This window comes from Amblyomma maculatum, chromosome 1 (assembly GCF_055883805.1).
Source record: "Amblyomma maculatum isolate TAMU_Amacu chromosome 1, ASM5588380v1, whole genome shotgun sequence".
NCBI lineage: Eukaryota > Metazoa > Arthropoda > Arachnida > Ixodida > Ixodidae > Amblyomma > Amblyomma maculatum.
This window is the reverse complement of record NC_139344.1, coordinates 62,409,453-62,427,287: the sequence shown is the minus strand read 5'-3', so window position 1 is coordinate 62,427,287 and position 17,835 is coordinate 62,409,453. Positions and strand designations below refer to the sequence as shown.

Genomic DNA, 17,835 nt, shown 5'->3' with positions numbered 1-17,835 from the left:
CTAGCTGCATAACATTATTACAGTGTGCTGATAAGAATATGTGAGATACCAGAGGCTCATGTTAAGGGATTTGTAGTTAGGTGAGCTGAAACTCAAGCTCAAGTGTCCTTAATACTTTTTTTTCCTCTGTAAATCCTCTTACGGCACTACGTCGCGTTCATTTATCTTACAGTAGTCCTCGTTCCTGTACAGTTGTTGGATTCCATGGGGAGGAAAGCGTAGCATGGGCGGCAGAAAGTTAGGTGGGCGGATAAGGTTAAGAAGTTCGCAGGGGTCAAGTGGATGCAGCTAGCACAAAGGAGAGGCCTTCGCCCTGCTGATGACGATGACGTCTTCCTGCTCACCTATGATACGGTATAGTGGCTCACTATAGGGGTCACATTTTGGACTTCACAAAAGAAAATGGTCCCCTGTACTTTCATGGGAGAGGAGGGTGGGGCCGGAGTGTGCCTGCCACGGGAAGGACCCAGATGAGGAACGACCCATCGTGGATAAAGGCAATACTGACACGTGCGAAATAATGGACAACCTGAGGGTGGTTCCAAGGCAACGACCCGGCGGGTGGCTACCCTGTAAGGCTGCGGAGGCGGATAAAGTGATCTGAGAAGTGGGGTGGAAGTGTCGGAGCGGGGCGTGCATGCCAGATGCAAATCTTCCGTTGAAGTGGTGGCGTGCGAGCTTCCCACGACGGTTTAACGGCTCTGTGTGGAACCGGGACCTTCAACGAGCGGCGTACAATGCGCCGAAGACGTGCGGCAAACATTCGAGCACCTTACCGCCGAGCAGCCTCCCAGGTCCTGCTCTCGAAAAAATTGAACTCACTGAGCAGTAAAAATGGACGCAGAAAATTGTATGCGATGTTAGCGCAACGAAAATTAAATGTTACGCATTGCCTGTCAATGCTTTTTAACACACTTCAATTGCATCGCTAAAACAGTTCTCTCTTTTTCTTTTTTGCCAGTTCTCGATAAATTCAATCGAAACACACTGAAATACAGTTTTCTCCGTTATGCGATATGTAATTGTAGCAACGTACAAAGGTGTTTGCCTTTCAATATAGGCGGAATAAAATCGCACTGCATGTCGCATGCTCAGTTTTGTCGCCATGGTTAAAAGAAAAACAATGCGTCGGCCGGGAATCGAACCCGGGTCAACTGCTTGGAAGGCAGCTATGCTAACCACTATACCACCGACGCAGTTGTTCAGTGGGATCGCACACAGATATTTCATATCCTCGAAGCCAACAACAAGAGTAAAAAAAGGAGGCTGTTTGGTTGCGAGACCGGTTTCTCTCCGCCGCACGAGTCCGGCATCGCGCTTTTGCTTCCGTCTGTATTTTGTTTCTTTTCTTGCGGAAAAAAAATTGCGTAATCTAGCACTTCTTTGTCGAGCAGCTGCCGCTCTTTGTGCCGGTCTTCAAGGCAATGGGAGACAAAAAAAATAAATAAAAAAAAAATAAAGCAAAAACATTCCCGCGTTGCATTTCTTTCAGCCGCTTCAGGCTAGCTCCACAATAGGCTCACTGCCACCTGTTGGATGAGCACTGAATTTAAGCTTCATTTCTCTCCCCCGGCTATTTCACTTCCTCAGTGCGGCAGTGACAGGCCGGGGTATAGCAGCGGCTGCACATCGTGATATATGATATTTTATGTTTTGGAGTAATGTTGTTTTCTTCCTTTAGCGAGTTTACGGCGATCCAGTGGGTTCACTATTCAGGCAATTCCTTACCACAGCGTAAACCTTGTCTAGAGTTAAATGCCAGCAAAAATTTTGCTGAAAATTTGTCGGCACTTTCGAGACGGTCAAGAGACCTGCGGCTAGGATAGTTGCTGAATATTACTATGAAATATGCTGACGTGAAGAAAGACGTTCGCTACTGAAAAAAATAAGAAAAGACGAGAGCTGCGGTTGTAACTTATTCAGACTGTGGCATTTAAATATGATTCGTTCAAGCGGCTACACTCTATAGTTCCGCGAATTTATGCGCTCAGCTCCTAATCGGCGCACAAACATAAAAAAAAATATATTTTCCCTTTCGAACCGCGCTGTAGATAATCGCGGTGAAATGCTGCATTTTTTTGCATGTATAACATTTTTTCTTGATCATATTTCTGAAATGTTTTTTTTTTTGTTTGCTGTCGACTAGGCCTGGAAACTTCACGCGATGTCCTACACGCCCTGCCCCCCCCCCCCCCCCCCCCCCCCCCCTGACCGCAGTGAGAGAACACAGGTAGTTTAAGCCAAAGAAGACAAAATTCAAGACCCGGCTATTATATTACTCTAGGGAGTAGATGGCGAAGGTCGCCTCGCAACGTGGTAAAACAAACTCGCGCAAGTTTACTTCAGTTCATTCACGCAGTGGTAGCCAGAAAGGCCCAAGTGGTGTTCATTATTCATGTCCACAGTACTGCTTAGGTGCCCCAGCTGCGCCACCAGTCCTCCACACCCTGGACACACCATCCTTCGGGATGTTGCCTCCAGAACCATCTGGTGGTCGAAGGTATTAATCGAAGGCCGAGGGCTTTGCTGCCGGGACTTACGCTGTCGGATCTCGTCATGTCCGATCTCAGTTTCCTTCCCTCCCTACCTTCATCTCTCCCTCTTCTGTTCCATTCCCTCCCAATTTACTCTCCTTTTTCGTCTCTCTCCTTCCCTCTACCGTGCCCCGCTCCTCCTCTTCTTCATCTCGTTGGCCTCTTGAAACATGGAACATGCCCACATTGGTGGATTGGCCAAGGTGTAGTGGCGCCAAATATTGGCCCAAGCGGAAATTTTGCAAAATGCAGCGATGTGAGACGACATAATAATAAAGTAAAATGAAAAAGAAAAAATTGGCGAAAAAGAAAATCTCGAAGGATTTTAAAAGAGTTAGCGATTGAACTAACCAGTTGTAATTATATAATCATGTTGAATTCCACAAATTGAATCCAACGCAAATCCTTTGGCGCTCGCCCCCCCCCCCCCAATGATAGTAACACTGGCAATTCTATTTCTTTGTTCCGTCCCCGTACACTCCTTCTGCCTGGCCTCTTGAAACATATCTCCTTCTTCTTCTTGCTCTTTTGAAACAGGCGTCAAGCGAACTTCGTCTTCACTTGCGCGTTTCAACTTTTGCGTCGTCGTCAGGGCATTACTTTGCGTTTGTACGAGGCGACTACTGATGAAAAATATGGCCTCCAGCTTGGATTCTTTTCGCCGCAACCGCCGTGGCCTTCATATAACAGAGCTGAAAGTGCAGTCTTTCTGTTTCTCTTCTGTAGCAGTTACAGAAGCCTCTCTGGCCTGTGAAATTCAGTCCAATGACTTCTTTCTAGACAGCTTTTCTGCACATATTAGTGGGCTGTTTCAAAGAGTTGTAACAAAATAAAGGCAGTCAGGATTGCCTAAGTCTCTTGAGAGTTATGCGTAATGTTCTCGACGTTGTGGTCTGCAAGCTATTGCAAAGGCGGTCTGGTTTGAAGTTCGTTTAAGTGGAAGTGAAAAGCTTTCTATGGGAGATATCGAAATGTACTGTAAAGGAGAGAAAATAGGGCTCGCTTTGCAAATGTCTTCATATTAAGTGATATTAGCGCAAGAAAGGGCGGCTTTATGTGAGAAAGATGTCCTCAGTACAAGAAATGCCATGTGAAAACAGATGTAGAGTCAGAGCAGTTCAGCTGCACTAATTTCAAGTGCCATCAGCATGGGAAAGGCACCGCCCGTCTAATCATACAGTGTTCTTGTGTTCCCATCAATTTTTACGCCGATATCGCTTAAAACAAATTATACCCGCTACCTTCGCCATTAGCGACAACGGTGGGACACCTATATATATATCAGTTCAGTTCAGTCGTTCAGTCGTGTCCGACTCTTCGTGACCCTATGGACCATGTCACGCCACGCTTTCCGGTCTCTCACTATCTTCCTAACATCACATAACTTCATCTGCAGTGCCTCGAGGATGCCATCTAACCATCGCGTTCGCTGCCTACCCCTTCTCCGGCGACCCTCAACCTTTCCCAACATCAAATCTTTCTCCAGCGACTCCTCTCTTCTCATCAGATGACCAAAGTAGCTGAGCTTTAACTTTAGAATTTGACCCTCCAATGAGCAGTCAGGGTTTATGGTCGACAATATGGACTGATTTGATCTTCTGGCAGTAAAAGGAACTCTCAAGAGTCTTTGTCAGCACCACAATAACGGTACTTCACATAAATCTTAGACATATTGATCTGATTAATAAAAAAAACGCATAGGTGTCTTATTTATATATATATATATATATATATATATATATATATATATATATATATATATATATATATATATATATATATATATATATATATATATATATATATTGTCACGCACTTCCCGCGGTCCTTATTGAAGGAAGATGAGGTTTGGTGGAATAAGCAGAAGAGGACGAGGAAGCTGGGTCTGTCCGCTGTGGTGGGCTAATCTCCAGCGTATCCTACTATCTGTGTAAATAAACGTCGTAACTAGTGTGGTGGAGGTGCGGGGTACAGATCACCACGGAACCTCTCCTACTTCGCCGGAGCAGAAGAATTGCTGGGCTACCCCCCCTTCGGACGGAGATGGCGCAAGCAGATGGTTCAACGCAGCCCACACCAGCAGCTCATCCGACCACCGCACAGCCTTATCGGGAACCCCGGCACTTCTATGGCAAGCCCGGGGAAGACGTGGATGACTGGCTCACCCACTACAATCGGGTGAGCAAATACAACCGCTGGGATGCGACTACCAAGTTGGCGAATGCGGTATTTTTTCTTGAAGAAACTGCGCTAACATGGTTTGACAATCATGAAGCATCTCTTACCACCTGGGATTGCTTCATGGAAGAAATGAGAGCGGGATTCGGTGATGCCGATGCTCGAAAAAAAGAGCGCCGAACAGACTCTGGCTCAACGAGCGCAAGTACCGGGGGAGACCTGCACAACTTACATAGAAGAAGTCCTCAAGCTGTGCAGAATAGTCGATGCTCGGATGACTGAGGAAGACAGAGTGGGTCATCGCCTGAAAGGAATAGCGCAAGACGTGTACAACTTTCTTATCTGCAGGGACGATTTGAATACCACCGCTGATGTAACACGACACTGCCGCACGTTTGAGTCTTTGAAGCGATGCCGTATCATTCCGAAGTTTGGTCGGCTGCCTAAAGTGACAACTGTCGCTAGTGTGGATGTGTCTGAAACGACAAGCCTGGCAGATACAATCCGCCAGATCGTCCGCGAAGAGCTTCGGAGGCATCAAGATATTGGGGGCCACGTCAGACCCGTCTACAGTGGCACCTCTTCGTCAGACAATAGCCCATCTTCTACCTGTTGTGCTCCCTCTGTTACGTCTCCTTCGGACACCCGATACTCTGCTGCTCATCGCCCGAACATCCAACCTCTTACCATCAACGCCTACAACAGCGAGCACTCTCGTTTTCCCCGTCGACCACATCCACAGCATGAAACGTTTATTACAAGCGACGATGAGCCTTATTCATCGAACGAACGTGAGCCGCCAGTGTGTTATGCCTGCGGAATGATCGGCCACATTTCCCGCTTTTGCCGCAACCGTCGTCCGTACCAGCAGTATCGCCGACAGTGGGTGAACTCCCGTACAAGGCTTCCTGCTGACAATGATGATTCATATAGAACACCTGGCCGGAATGAGTACAGTGCAACAGCTAGCCGTCAAGAACGCAGAATGGTGCTGAACCGAAACGAATCACCGGCCTCTGACCGTAGCCTGACACCACCATCTCGGCGCCTACGACGCTCCCTTCTCCCCGACGAAGGTCGCCACCTCCGGGAAACTAGTGAGTGCGGCCGATGGGGGTGAGGTCACAAATGATTCTAGCTTACCCGTGCCTCTGCCCATTTCGATGTTAAAAAACCGAATTGAAGTGTTTGTGGACGGTGTACGTGCTATGGCGTTGTTGGACACAGGTGCAACTATTTCTATTATAAGTCTCGCTTTTAAAAACTGCCTTGGTCGTAAAATTATGTTTGCTTGGGATAGTGCGACAACATTATGTGGTGTTGGTGGCAAACCGCTTAACCCACTTGGAGTCTGTTCCGTGAATCTTGTTATCGCCGGCCACACATTCCGAACTGAATTCGCAGTACTTACTCGATCAACGCATGACGTAATTCTTGGACTCGATTTTCTGGAGCAATGTGGGGCCACTCTCGACTTTCGCAATGGAGACATTTCTGTGAGCACTCGAATTGAATCTGCTTTGCGTGAAAATTCGCGGACCCATCCTAGCACGCTTTCGGTTTCGGAAGACATAGTCATTCCTGCAATGTCAGCAGAGTTTATACGAGTTGTTAGTTCCAGCTGTGCCAGTGATGCGTTCGACGCTGTGGTTGAACCACTCCCCCTCGACTGCGCGAAGAAAAGTATTCTGATTCCCCGCTGCAGCATCTCAGTCATGAATGGCCATTCTTCTTTGTGGACGACTAACTGGTCTAACGAACCTGTTGTATTACCACGTGGTCTAAAACTTGCCAACTTTGACGAAGACACTTTTAAATCAGTGGCCGTGCTCAGCACAGACAATTCCCAGCCTACCGCATGCTCAGAAGAAGATGAGATAAACTTTCTTGCTATGATTAACAAATCCCTGCCAACAAGTGACCGTTACAGTTTAGTGGAAGTTCTGGCGAAACATACTGCGGCTTTCGATTTCTCTCGGGACTCGCCACCACGGATTCCCATTTCCCGTACTCAGCACCGAATCAATACAGGAACTGCTGATCCAATCCGCCAGAAGCCTTATCGTGTATCCCCATCAGAGCGCCAAACAATCGAAGAACAAGTTCGTGACATGCTGCATAAGGGCATCATTCAGGAATCGTCCAGTCCGTGGGCTGCCCCTGTGATTCTAGTCAAAAAGAAAGAAGGCACATGGGGATTTTGTGTTGATTATCGACGCTTGAATACTGTTACCAAGAAGGACGTGTATCCCCTGCCACGTATTGATGACGCCATTGATTGCTTACATTCCGCCTCCTATTTTTCCTCAGTCGACCTGCGATCAGGCTATTGGCAGATTCCCATGCACCCGGAAGATAAAGAAAAGACGGCATTCATCACCCCAGACGGGCTGTATGAATTTAATGTGATGCCGTTTGGATTATGTAACGCTCCAGCCACGTTCGAAAGATTCATGGATACAATTTTGCGCGGGCTGAAGTGGCACATTTGTATGTGTTATTTGGACGATGTAATGATATTCGGGACAACTTTTCATGAACACAACAGTCGATTAGAGATTGTCTTGGAGTGTATTGAGAAAGCTGGTCTGGTACTCAATTCCAAGAAATGTCGTTTTGGGGAACGCCAGACTGTAGTACTTGGACATCAGATAGACAGGCCTGGAATCAGGCCTGATCCGAAAAAGATCGAAGCTGTCACTTGTTTTAAACGGCCGAAATCGTTAAAACAGCTCAGGAGTTTTTTGGGGCTTTGCTCCTATTTTCGGCGTTTTGTTCCGAAGTTTGCTGATCTAGCATATCCCCTTACTTGTCTTCTGCAAAAAGATGTGCCTTTCAAGTGGACTGCCGATTGTGACTCCGCCTTTCGTCAGTTAAAGTTTATTTTGACATCAGGACCAGTACTACGCCACTTCTGTCCATCAGCTCCAACAGAACTTCACACTGACGCCAGCGCAGTTGGAATTGGTGCTGTGCTCATACAGCGCCACAATGGCGATGAACATGTCGTTGCATATGCAAGCCGTTCTTTGAGCAAGGCTGAGCGTAATTACACTGTAACTGAACAGGAATGCTTAGCTGTTGTATTCGGTGTGCAACGGTTTAGGTCATATCTTTATGGATGTGCATTTAAAATTGTGACGGACCATCATTCCTTATGTTGGCTTGTAAACCTTCGTGACCCCTGTGGACGCCTTGCGCGGTGGGCTTTGCGCCTTCAAGAATTCAATTTTACTGTGTCTTCTAAGAGTGGTCGTAAGCACGGTGATGCTGACTGCTTGTCACGGTTGCCACTTGAAACTACTGATTGCGACAATGAGGTCCTGGATGAATATATAGCTGCTATCTCTACAAGTTTCCCTGATGTTGGCGAATTCAAGATTGCGCAGCGGCACGACAACGAGTTGGCGCCGCTTTTTGAGGCAGCAAGTTCCCGGAACCCTAAGACCTCATTCTGCATTCGTGACGGTGTACTATACAGGAAGAACTATTCGTCAGTAGGTGCGCGGCTTCTTCTGGTAGTTCCTACAAGTCTTAGGTGTCAGGTTCTTCGGGTAATGCACGACGATGCCACAGCTGGACACTTGGGTTTCGCGAGGACATTGCACAGGACTAAGGAACGGTTTTATTGGCCGAAGATGCGTCAAACTACTCAACGTTATGTGGCCAGCTGCCTCCAGTGCCAGCGTTTCAAGCACCCAACCTGCTCACCGCCGGGTCATCTTCAGCCTATAACGCCACCACGAACCCCATTCGAACAGGCAGGAATTGATCTTCTAGGACCGTTTCCCCGTTCCTCCAACGGAAACCGCTGGGTCATAGTCTGCGTAGACTACCTTACGCGGTACTGTGAAACTGCTGCTATACCGTCAGCCACTGCTTCTGATGTCTCGGCGTTCCTACTACGGTCCATCATTCTTCGACATGGGCCTCCTCGTGTGTTAATAAGCGATCGTGGCCGACAGTTTACGCAGAAGTTGTAGAAGAACTTCTTCGCCTCTGCTCATCCCGGTTTCGCCATTCAACTCCTTACCACCCACAAACAAATGGTCTTACCGAGCGCACCAATCGGACGCTTAGCAATATGCTCGCAATGTATGTCGACTCCCGCCACAAAAACTGGGATGAAGTCCTTCCGTTTATAACATACGCATTTAACACTGCTAAGCACGAAACGACAGGCTAGAGTCCGTTTTTTCTTCTCTATGCACGACCTCCACGAAGCACTTTGGACACGTTTCTGCCTTTCTCACTCCCTGCTGAAACTTCACTAGCGCATACTCTCTCTTTGGCTGAAGAAGCTCGTCGACTCGCTAGACTTCGCACTCTAGCCTCCCAGGAACGCTACAAGCAACGCTACGACAAGCGTCATCAAGATGTTTATTATGTCCCTGGTGAGTTGGTGTGGCTTTGGACGCCGTTGCGTAAGCGCGGCTTGTGCCAGAAACTGTTGCACCAGTATACTGGCCCTTTCGTTGTATTGGAACGCCTCAGCGCAGTAAACTTTGTAGTCTCTCGCGTGACCACCCAAGGGCGTCGTTCTCGGAAGACTCAAGTAGTCCACGTGGCCCGCATGAAGCCCTTCTATCAACGTGACGAACCTTGACTCGCCCGGCGGGCATCGTCTGCGAAGGGGGCAGTGTCACGCACTTCCCGCGGTCCTTATTGAAGGAAGATGAGGTTTGGTGGAATAAGCAGAAGAGGACGAGGAAGCTGGGTCTGTCCGCTGTGGTGTGCTAATCTCCAGCGTATCCTACCATCTGTGTAAATAAACGTCGTAACAATATATATATATATATATATATATATATATATATACTATAGCATGGCACGAACTATATATATATATATATATATATATATATATATATATATATATATATATATATATATATATATATATATACTATATCATGGCACGAACTTGCTACTATACTGGAAGCAAGCCTTGAAAGAACTTCACCCCTTACATCACGAGTAATTTCGTTTTAACAAGTGCAGCATGTTAATATTTTACATATTTTAACTTTCTAGAAAAGTATACTTAAGGCACAAGCTGCTGTTATTGTACTGGTCATTTCGAAAGTGTCAGAATACGACTTTGAAGTACTTCGTAGTGGTTACAGCACTACAGTAACAAGTAACAAGGCTTCACTTGTGCGCTGTTCAAAGTTACGCACCCCACTCATAGCCTCTGAAGACTGCCCCTTGAGCTAATAATCCGAATTTTTTTTTGCGAAACTTGTTCTTGCTTGCTTCTGTTTGAGCAGTCTACTTTGGTCGGCTTATTTCTTCTCTTCCATCGACTGATCATGCACTTTTTCATTACATCAGTGACGCTGTGAACGAGTAATCTAGTTCATTCAGTCTAGGGCTTGATAAATGGCGCGCAAAATTCTGCCTCTTTCGTTCTCTTTGCAAAAGCCTGCACCTATAGCGAATACTGTCTTGAGGCGTCTTACCGACTTCTGACGATACGATCGCATGCGTCCAAATATACTCGATGAGTGTATTTGCTTAATAAGCAGTCAAGAAATATATAAACAATACTTTGTCAATATGTTTGCTTGTCTGTTTCTTTTTTTTTTCGTAAACCTGCCTTCGATCGCACCGCTCCTCTTTGCACAGCTGCCCTCGATACAATGTTCTTTTTTTTTTTTTTAAGGGATGAATATACTTAGCCTTTTAATTTGCTTAAACTGGTATTTCTTCGCGGCCCTTGATGGAATTCCTGTTACCATAATCAAAGCGTTTAGTAGTATTTTCATTATACTTTTAACGTTTGTATTCTATAACTGCACGAAATAATTACCTCCTCCCGCTTGCAAAGCCCAATGGCTTCTCCATTTAAAATGAGACAAAAAATCTCAACTTATTCAGATGTGAGTTTTATGCAAGCAGAGTCAAACTGTTTGAATGAGCTCTACTTTTTGCGATCTCCTTCAATCGGCTCAAAACGCAGTGCAAGTACTGGACGTGCTCAACCACGTCCTTGCAGTTCTTCGGCAGCGGGCACAGTGGTTCTTCCAACCTCACCGTTCCGAGAAGTTGGGATTTTTTATATTTTCATCCACGTTATCTGCCGTGACAGATGGTAGAACGCCTGTACTGTGTGAAAGCCCTGCGTTTGGTGATGAAGTATTGGCGCTGTGCTGTACTTAGGCCTGCTCGGCAACCCACAAGGCGCGCATGCCACTGCTGCGGCAGCGTACGACTATCCCAGGGTGCTTTTGTCTGCTGTGTTTGCTCCCGACTGCATTTCTCGTTTTATCTTTCCATTTTAAGCCCCATCTGATAAAATTATAGATAAAATTTGAAAGAAAATTATAACAAGGACCGAACTATTACATGTGTTAACTGCTGCATATTACATTTCTGTCTATGGATTACAGCTGTCTTAGTCAAAATTATCCAGACAGAAACGTCTGTTCCTTAGACACGTAGTGAAGTACTTGTGACACTCCTTGAGCTCTTAATCTGGGTAATGTATGAGACAACCATTACCCCCACCTGTTGAGAGCTGTATGCTTTAGGGTATACATGGCCGTAAAATGTATACTCCATATAGGGCTGAGAAGCAAACCCTTTTTTCATGTTACTTCCGGTAAAGACGGAATGTGAGGTCTAATGCACAGACAATTTATGACTGATGACATTGTCATCTTTAGTCACCTTATGTTTTTTTCTCAATTTTAATACTTTCATGAGAATATTGATAATTATTGACTGAAACTCCTCTGCCAGATATGCTCCCTCTCGAGTGTATTCATTTTTTGCCTCAAGAAACATCATAAGGTGCTCGGCGGGTAGTTTCACAATCGTGGACTTCACGACCCACATTATTGTGTGTGCACAGGAAGCAAAGATTGTGCAATACTTATTTTCATGACGTACCAATTCATGAATACCTGCCCTTCAATTATTTCTGAGCTTCGTTGCATACCGTTGCAAGCAGTTATTAGAGAATACTCGTACACCTCCATTCAGTAATACAGCCTTTTTTTTTATTATGCCTGGAGCTTGTATTTTCAGTTCTTTCATTTCTGATAGATCACGATCCTAGCGATATACAGACTTTTTACTTCATTCTGCTGAAATGCTAATTTATAATCAGGCCGATCGTTACGCGTCTGCTGATGCATACCATTTAATTTAATTACAGTCTTGGTCTAATTCTGTGAGCGTAGGGGATCTGCATATGAGCCACCTCGTGCAGCTTGTAATGCATTTCAAGTGTTCCGAATATCTCGACGGTAAGAAGACTTTTTATCTACCACCTTCAATGGAGTCCACCGGGGTGGTGCAGTGGTTTGGGCGCTCGCCTATGCCAGCCTATGCTAGATGTGCTCTGCCAGCGCACGTTACAGGATCCCAGGTGGTCGAAATTTAAATATACACTTGAGTAAAAACTTGAATATCCACCAGTTTCTTGATGCGATCGCGTATCGGTATATTTAGAGGCCTAAATTCAAAACAAATAAATACGTTTCTGTTAATCGGCGGTACGTGGTATACGCCCGCCACGAAATTTCCAGATATAGTAGCCAGGCTGTTTCTACATTCCGACAATTTTCCACGAGTTCAGACGAAGCAGTTCTTGGTGACGCAATTCGTTTTATGTGCTGCAGTGGCTTCGAGGCCGCTCGATAGCGCTGAAAACCTCACCCAAAAAAACCCGAACGTCAGGCCACTCCTTAATTTCGTTTCACTTTGACCCCCACGCATGTAGTCTCGGCGAGTTTAGAGAGGCTAGATCGTCAATGCACGAAAAAGATAGCGATCTTTCTGTTTTTTCCCCCACTCTTTAGCCTGCTTGATTGCCAGCGCCGACGTCAGTGGTAACTGTAGCCTTTCCAGCCTCCTCCGCACGTAAAAGTGCGGAGGAGGCCGTGTCTCTCACCGCCACGCCGCAGCAACTAGCTCCAAGACAACCCGCTATCAATACTACCATTAAAAGCATAAAAAAAAAAAAAAAGCTACGGAGTGTTAACCTCTACCATCATGAGCCTTCTACATTTGCAACAGAAAAAGCGCGTTCATGTCTGAAGCACTGATCGCATGCAGTACAAGAAAGCACATCGTACTACTCACAGGATTTTACGGCAGGCGCTTTCAACGGTAAATAAATATGAACATATTGTGAGAGGAAGAATGACCTTGTTTTTGCTGTATGGAGGCACTCCCTATACTACAACATTGCATTTCTACAACATTTAACGGTTATTCGAGAATGTGACCGAATTTCATGCTCCGCACTAAATGTTAACAAATTTTGTTATCTGGCTGTGTTTGTGTTGTCTAACAACGTCCTGCGAGAATTAATGATGACAATTCTTGTGAGTTTGGGCAACAGTACAAATACTCCAGTCAGGTCTCCAGGCCAAAGGATGCTATAAAGTAGAAGGCTTCCAGATCCGTTTTAGACACCGGGGTGTTTTATTTTGGATTAGAACATCTGTACTTTCTGCATCTATACTCTCGCTTGGGTCTTGAAGTCGCGGTGTTATCCGCTTTAGTTTTTAATTTCTCTTCGATAAAAATTCGCTCAGCTGGTCCTTTCTCAGCAGCAGATCAATAACTAGACGATGAAAGATCGAAAAAAAAAGATTGTCGATAAATGCGCTCAGAACTTTAGATGTTATTGTTAGTGTAAGTTAGAATATGATAGAAATTACTGTGAAATATTACTTGTTTTAGTTAGAATAATAAAATATCAGTTTTTTTAGCATGAATATAAACCCGCTGTTTGCTATCTACCGGGGCAACTCAACGGCTTTGGCATTACGCATTTTATCCTTCCTGAAGTTGCGGCTTCAGTACCAGTCACTGTAGCATTTTTTTTAGCTGGAGGTGAAAGAAACATAAAATACCCATGTGTTGCGCAGTGCGAGCTCACGCTATAAAAAAACCTTATTGGTCGAAACTAATCCGAAGCTGATCCCTAATCGCCGATGTGTCTCTCAGGAGGATGCCAAAATTCACCACCTTTGCCTATATTTGAGTTTACCAGAAGGGCTGATTCGTCACACGTGGTTACAAAAGGAGGTTAAACCGTATGCTGCATACCAAGTTCTGCACAAGGAAAGGCTGTTCTAGAGTTTGCGGGGTACCTTCGCTTACTCTCATGCACCTCTTTCACTTAGGAACCCAGTTTTTGAACAAAACACGACGACTTGTCCCCAGAAAGAGAGCGTCTTTGTTTTATTTTAGTCGGTTTGTTGTTGTTGTTGTTGTTGTAGGTAAATCAACGCTTTTGGCTCTCAATTGAGCATGAGGATCGCAGCAGGCAGTTTAGAAAGCGAAGTGCTTTAGCTGAAGTGATGAACCGCGCTTTGATTTGGAGCATTTATCGTTTTTTGTGCATATGTTCTGTAACGATTGGGATTGATGAGCCCTTTTGCGGGTTAGGTTTAGATTTCGCTCACTGGAAGACGAGGGCGAACTATATTTTCGCGAATATAATTGTCCCCCTAAAAAAAAGAACTCAAAATGATAATCATCATCATCATTAGCCTGATTATACCCACTGCAGGGCGAAGGCCTCTCCCATATTTCTCCACATAACCCGGTTCTGTGCTAGCTGCATCCACTTGACCCCTGCGAACTTCTTAATCTCATCCGCCCACCTAACTTTCTGCCGCCCCCTGCTACGCTTTCCTTCCCTTGGAATCCAGTTTGTTACCCTCAGCGACCAAGGAAGGAACAAGGAAGGAAAATAATAATAATAATAATAATAATAATAATAATAATAATAATAATAATAATAATAATAATAATAATAATAATAATAATAATAATAATAATAATAATAATAATAATAATAATAATAATAATAATAATAATAATAAAAATCTTTGCACGCGCATCTCAGCAAGTCCTTTTTTGCAAGGCAGAGCGCGTATCCGATGCTTCCTAGGGCGCTTACTCACCCTGTCGTCGAACCGGACCTTCTAGAGTCTCGAGGTGATGCGGCGTCCGGAGCGTGATCTCCGGCCTCACGTGTTGATGTATTCAGACATTACAAAGCACCGAAAACCGACCGAAAGCGACCCCGATAACTCTACCAGCGTGTTGTCACGTGGGCCAGCAATCGGCCGCTCTCGGCAGGTTTCACTGGCATCGCGGAAGACCGTTGCTTGGTTCCATGTCGTTTGCTTGAGATCCGTAACGGAAGTCGGAACGAGTTTGTAGACAGCTGCTTACAGCTTCAAGTTTAAGCGAACTGTAACCGCATGTGCCAAGGATGTTTGCCAAACGAGCTGTTAAATTTTTCTTTCTTGCACTCGTCTCGTTCTATATATAGCCGAGTAAAAAAAAAAAAAAAAGAATAGGGGGCGGAAGGGGGGGGGGGAGGTGCTTATCCTAGATTTTGTTGACGCTAAGCAAACCGCCCCCCCCCCCCCCCCCCCCCCCACCTTTCCTGTTTTAGTCGTCACGATCGTGAAGAAACGGGGTGCTTCGAATAGAGTAAATATATTATTCAGCTATTGAGTGCTCACATAGATGGAGGTAAAGCAGAAAGTACTAAATTCTTTCCAGTTCTCCTCTAGTTTTGTTCGCTTATATCGAATTCCTGACGCGCGTGAGCGGCTGGTTCTATAATACCCCTCGGACGTCACTGCCTTTTTTTCTTGCAGTGATAAGGTTTACTTTTGGTGTGTAAGGGACGTCGCTGCGGCGACATTTATGGTCCTCTTTGTTTTAGTGCTCGCGGCTTTCGGAATGACTAGCTGAGTCAAGGGGCCCTTGTGGATGCGACGAAAACCGTTATCCTCGAAAACATTGAAGTGGGGTGTAGACCGCGGGTCCTACGCGCTTCGCTGGAGTCGATGTGGAAACAGCAAGCGACCGTAAATGCGATGCTGATGTTCATGCCTGAGGATGTAGAAATGAACAATAATAATGGTTTTGGAAGGGATCCTTAGCACGAGAAAAACAGGGACTCGCTTGTCCCTGTTTTTCAGGATCTAAGGCTCCTTTTCAAAATTATGAGCTTCCAACAAGCCCAAACTATTTGTTTGCTGCAGAACAATAATACCTTCCGCCTCTCGCCGAGGTAACTGCGAAAGGCGGCGAAAGTCGTTTCGGCCCACCATCTATCTAGCCAGTTTTCAGTTGCAGGGACTGCGCGGGTTTCCACGTACTGTCATCACGAACTGTAATCTGATACCTGTTTTCGATGAAGTAGTAATCGAAATACGGGGATGACTCGTTCGCACAACAGCGTGCGCATCCTTCGAATTGTTAATTCAGCTGCATGTTCTATATATTTTGTTAACTTCTGCCCTCCATCAAACCGTGGGTCATTTATGCGTGATAGCATTTAGTTGTCCGATAGAAACACACTTCGCAGTTGTTACATTTGACCGCAATAACTACGATGCTGCTGATATTTCGGGCCTTCTACGCGCACGCAGGTATATTTTAGAAAATGTCGGCTACGCATCTATAAATTCAAAACACGTACGCGTTTAAATGGACTAAAATACCTGCGGTGCATTGACGCGCATTTAAATTGATTTGCATGTTGAAGATACCTGATAAAAGGGATTTGTACTTTTTCCTTGCATGCGTCTTTTGACGTAAAGAAAATTATGCTCACGAAAAAAAACAACAACCCATTTTTCAGACACTGACCCATTGGCGCGGTTGATAACTTCCACTTGCGGCGGGACCAAAAGTCATGCTCGCGCACCTTACAACTGGCAACTGGAAAGACAAGTTGGACGAAAAAAACCCAAGTAGAGCTGGGTGGCGTGCATCGGACAACACCCTATAAGCCTTCAATGAAGGGCCGGTTTTGGGCCGCCTTCTCGCCCATGTGGACAGCGGGGATCACGAGGTTGGCGCCATCTGCACACTCGCCGTGCGCTTGTAATTTATTCTTCCGTCGTTACATAGAATCTTCTCGCAGAAGGAGAAATTGGCGCTGTCGTCTGTATTGCGTTGCTAGTAGGAGAGGACGGACTTGCTCAGCTGTGCTTACCTCTTGTGTTCATATTTACGGAAATAATTATATCGAGTGGTGAATTTTACAATCAGAGATGGTTATATATTCGATACCAACACTGAGACATTAAATTGCTGGCTTTCAATTTACGTCGTGCTGCGCACCCAATACCGTCGACTAAAACGGTCTGTGAAACAGTTGGATATTGCCTAATTAGGCAGGGCCGTGCAATATTTCATTCTTTTCTTTTGAATGGTCACATAAGCGCAGCGTGTAAATTCGGAGTCCGATTTGGCGCGGCAGGAGGCCATGCATAAAAAACGAAAATATGCAACATCTGCTGGCTTTGAGTGTACGGGCTCGCAAGTAATACCTCGTTTCAGATTCATGCGGATCTGATTTAGCGCGAGCGATTCCTCTGGAACCAAGAAGGGCCGGTAACATCTCGCTTTGTTTGTAGGGAAATGCGCGTCAAGCACTCTACATTATGTTGAGGTGACTGCTGAATGTCGGTCGTGGGATTTTACATGACGTTAAAATTTAAAAAGCGGAGTAATTACAGTTGACTAACTGATTATTGTTTTAAAAAATGAGGGTGGTGTTTCGCACGACTGGGAATTTATAAGCGGTCTTGTTGACCTAAACTTTACAATTAATGTTCGCTCCTTGGCTCAAGTTAGGTTTCAATATTCGGATTTTGAGTCTATTTACTCTCGGACATTTAACAAGTGCCAAGCTGTGCATGTCTCAAAACTGCAAATATTTTAGCCGTTGTTCGCATGCCCTGCATTACAACACTGTCAAGCCAAACGTTTTATTGAAATGCCTCCCGAACATTTCTCAGAGCCGTTATTACGCGATATCAGGCTTGTGAATTATGATCGGAAGAAGAACAACAAACTCTATTGACCGTTATCAACACTTCTACCTGGCAATGACACTACCCTATACCTTGTTCATTAATTGATAGGTATATAGGCTATCTGATAACTTGTATCAGACTATCCGATAGCCTATATTTTGATTTCTGACTATTGTAAACGATAACGAAATGGCAAAAGAGCTTCGATAATGGCCGGGAGGAATTTAAAAACTGGCCCTCCGGCTTTGCAACTTGTATAGCATAAAAAGCAGTGGCAGGCGCTGACATAGTAATGGTAGTTATTAAAATGA

At 45.2% G+C, this 17,835-nt stretch overlaps 1 non-coding gene across 1 annotated transcript; it reads right to left on the bottom strand.

Moving 5' to 3' along the window:
• Positions 1–1,124: 1,124 nt before the first annotated feature.
• Positions 1,125–1,196, bottom strand: TRNAG-UCC (transfer RNA glycine (anticodon UCC)). The gene has a single exon. It is a non-coding gene; the product is annotated as a tRNA-Gly (tRNA).
• Positions 1,197–17,835: the final 16,639 nt, after the last annotated feature.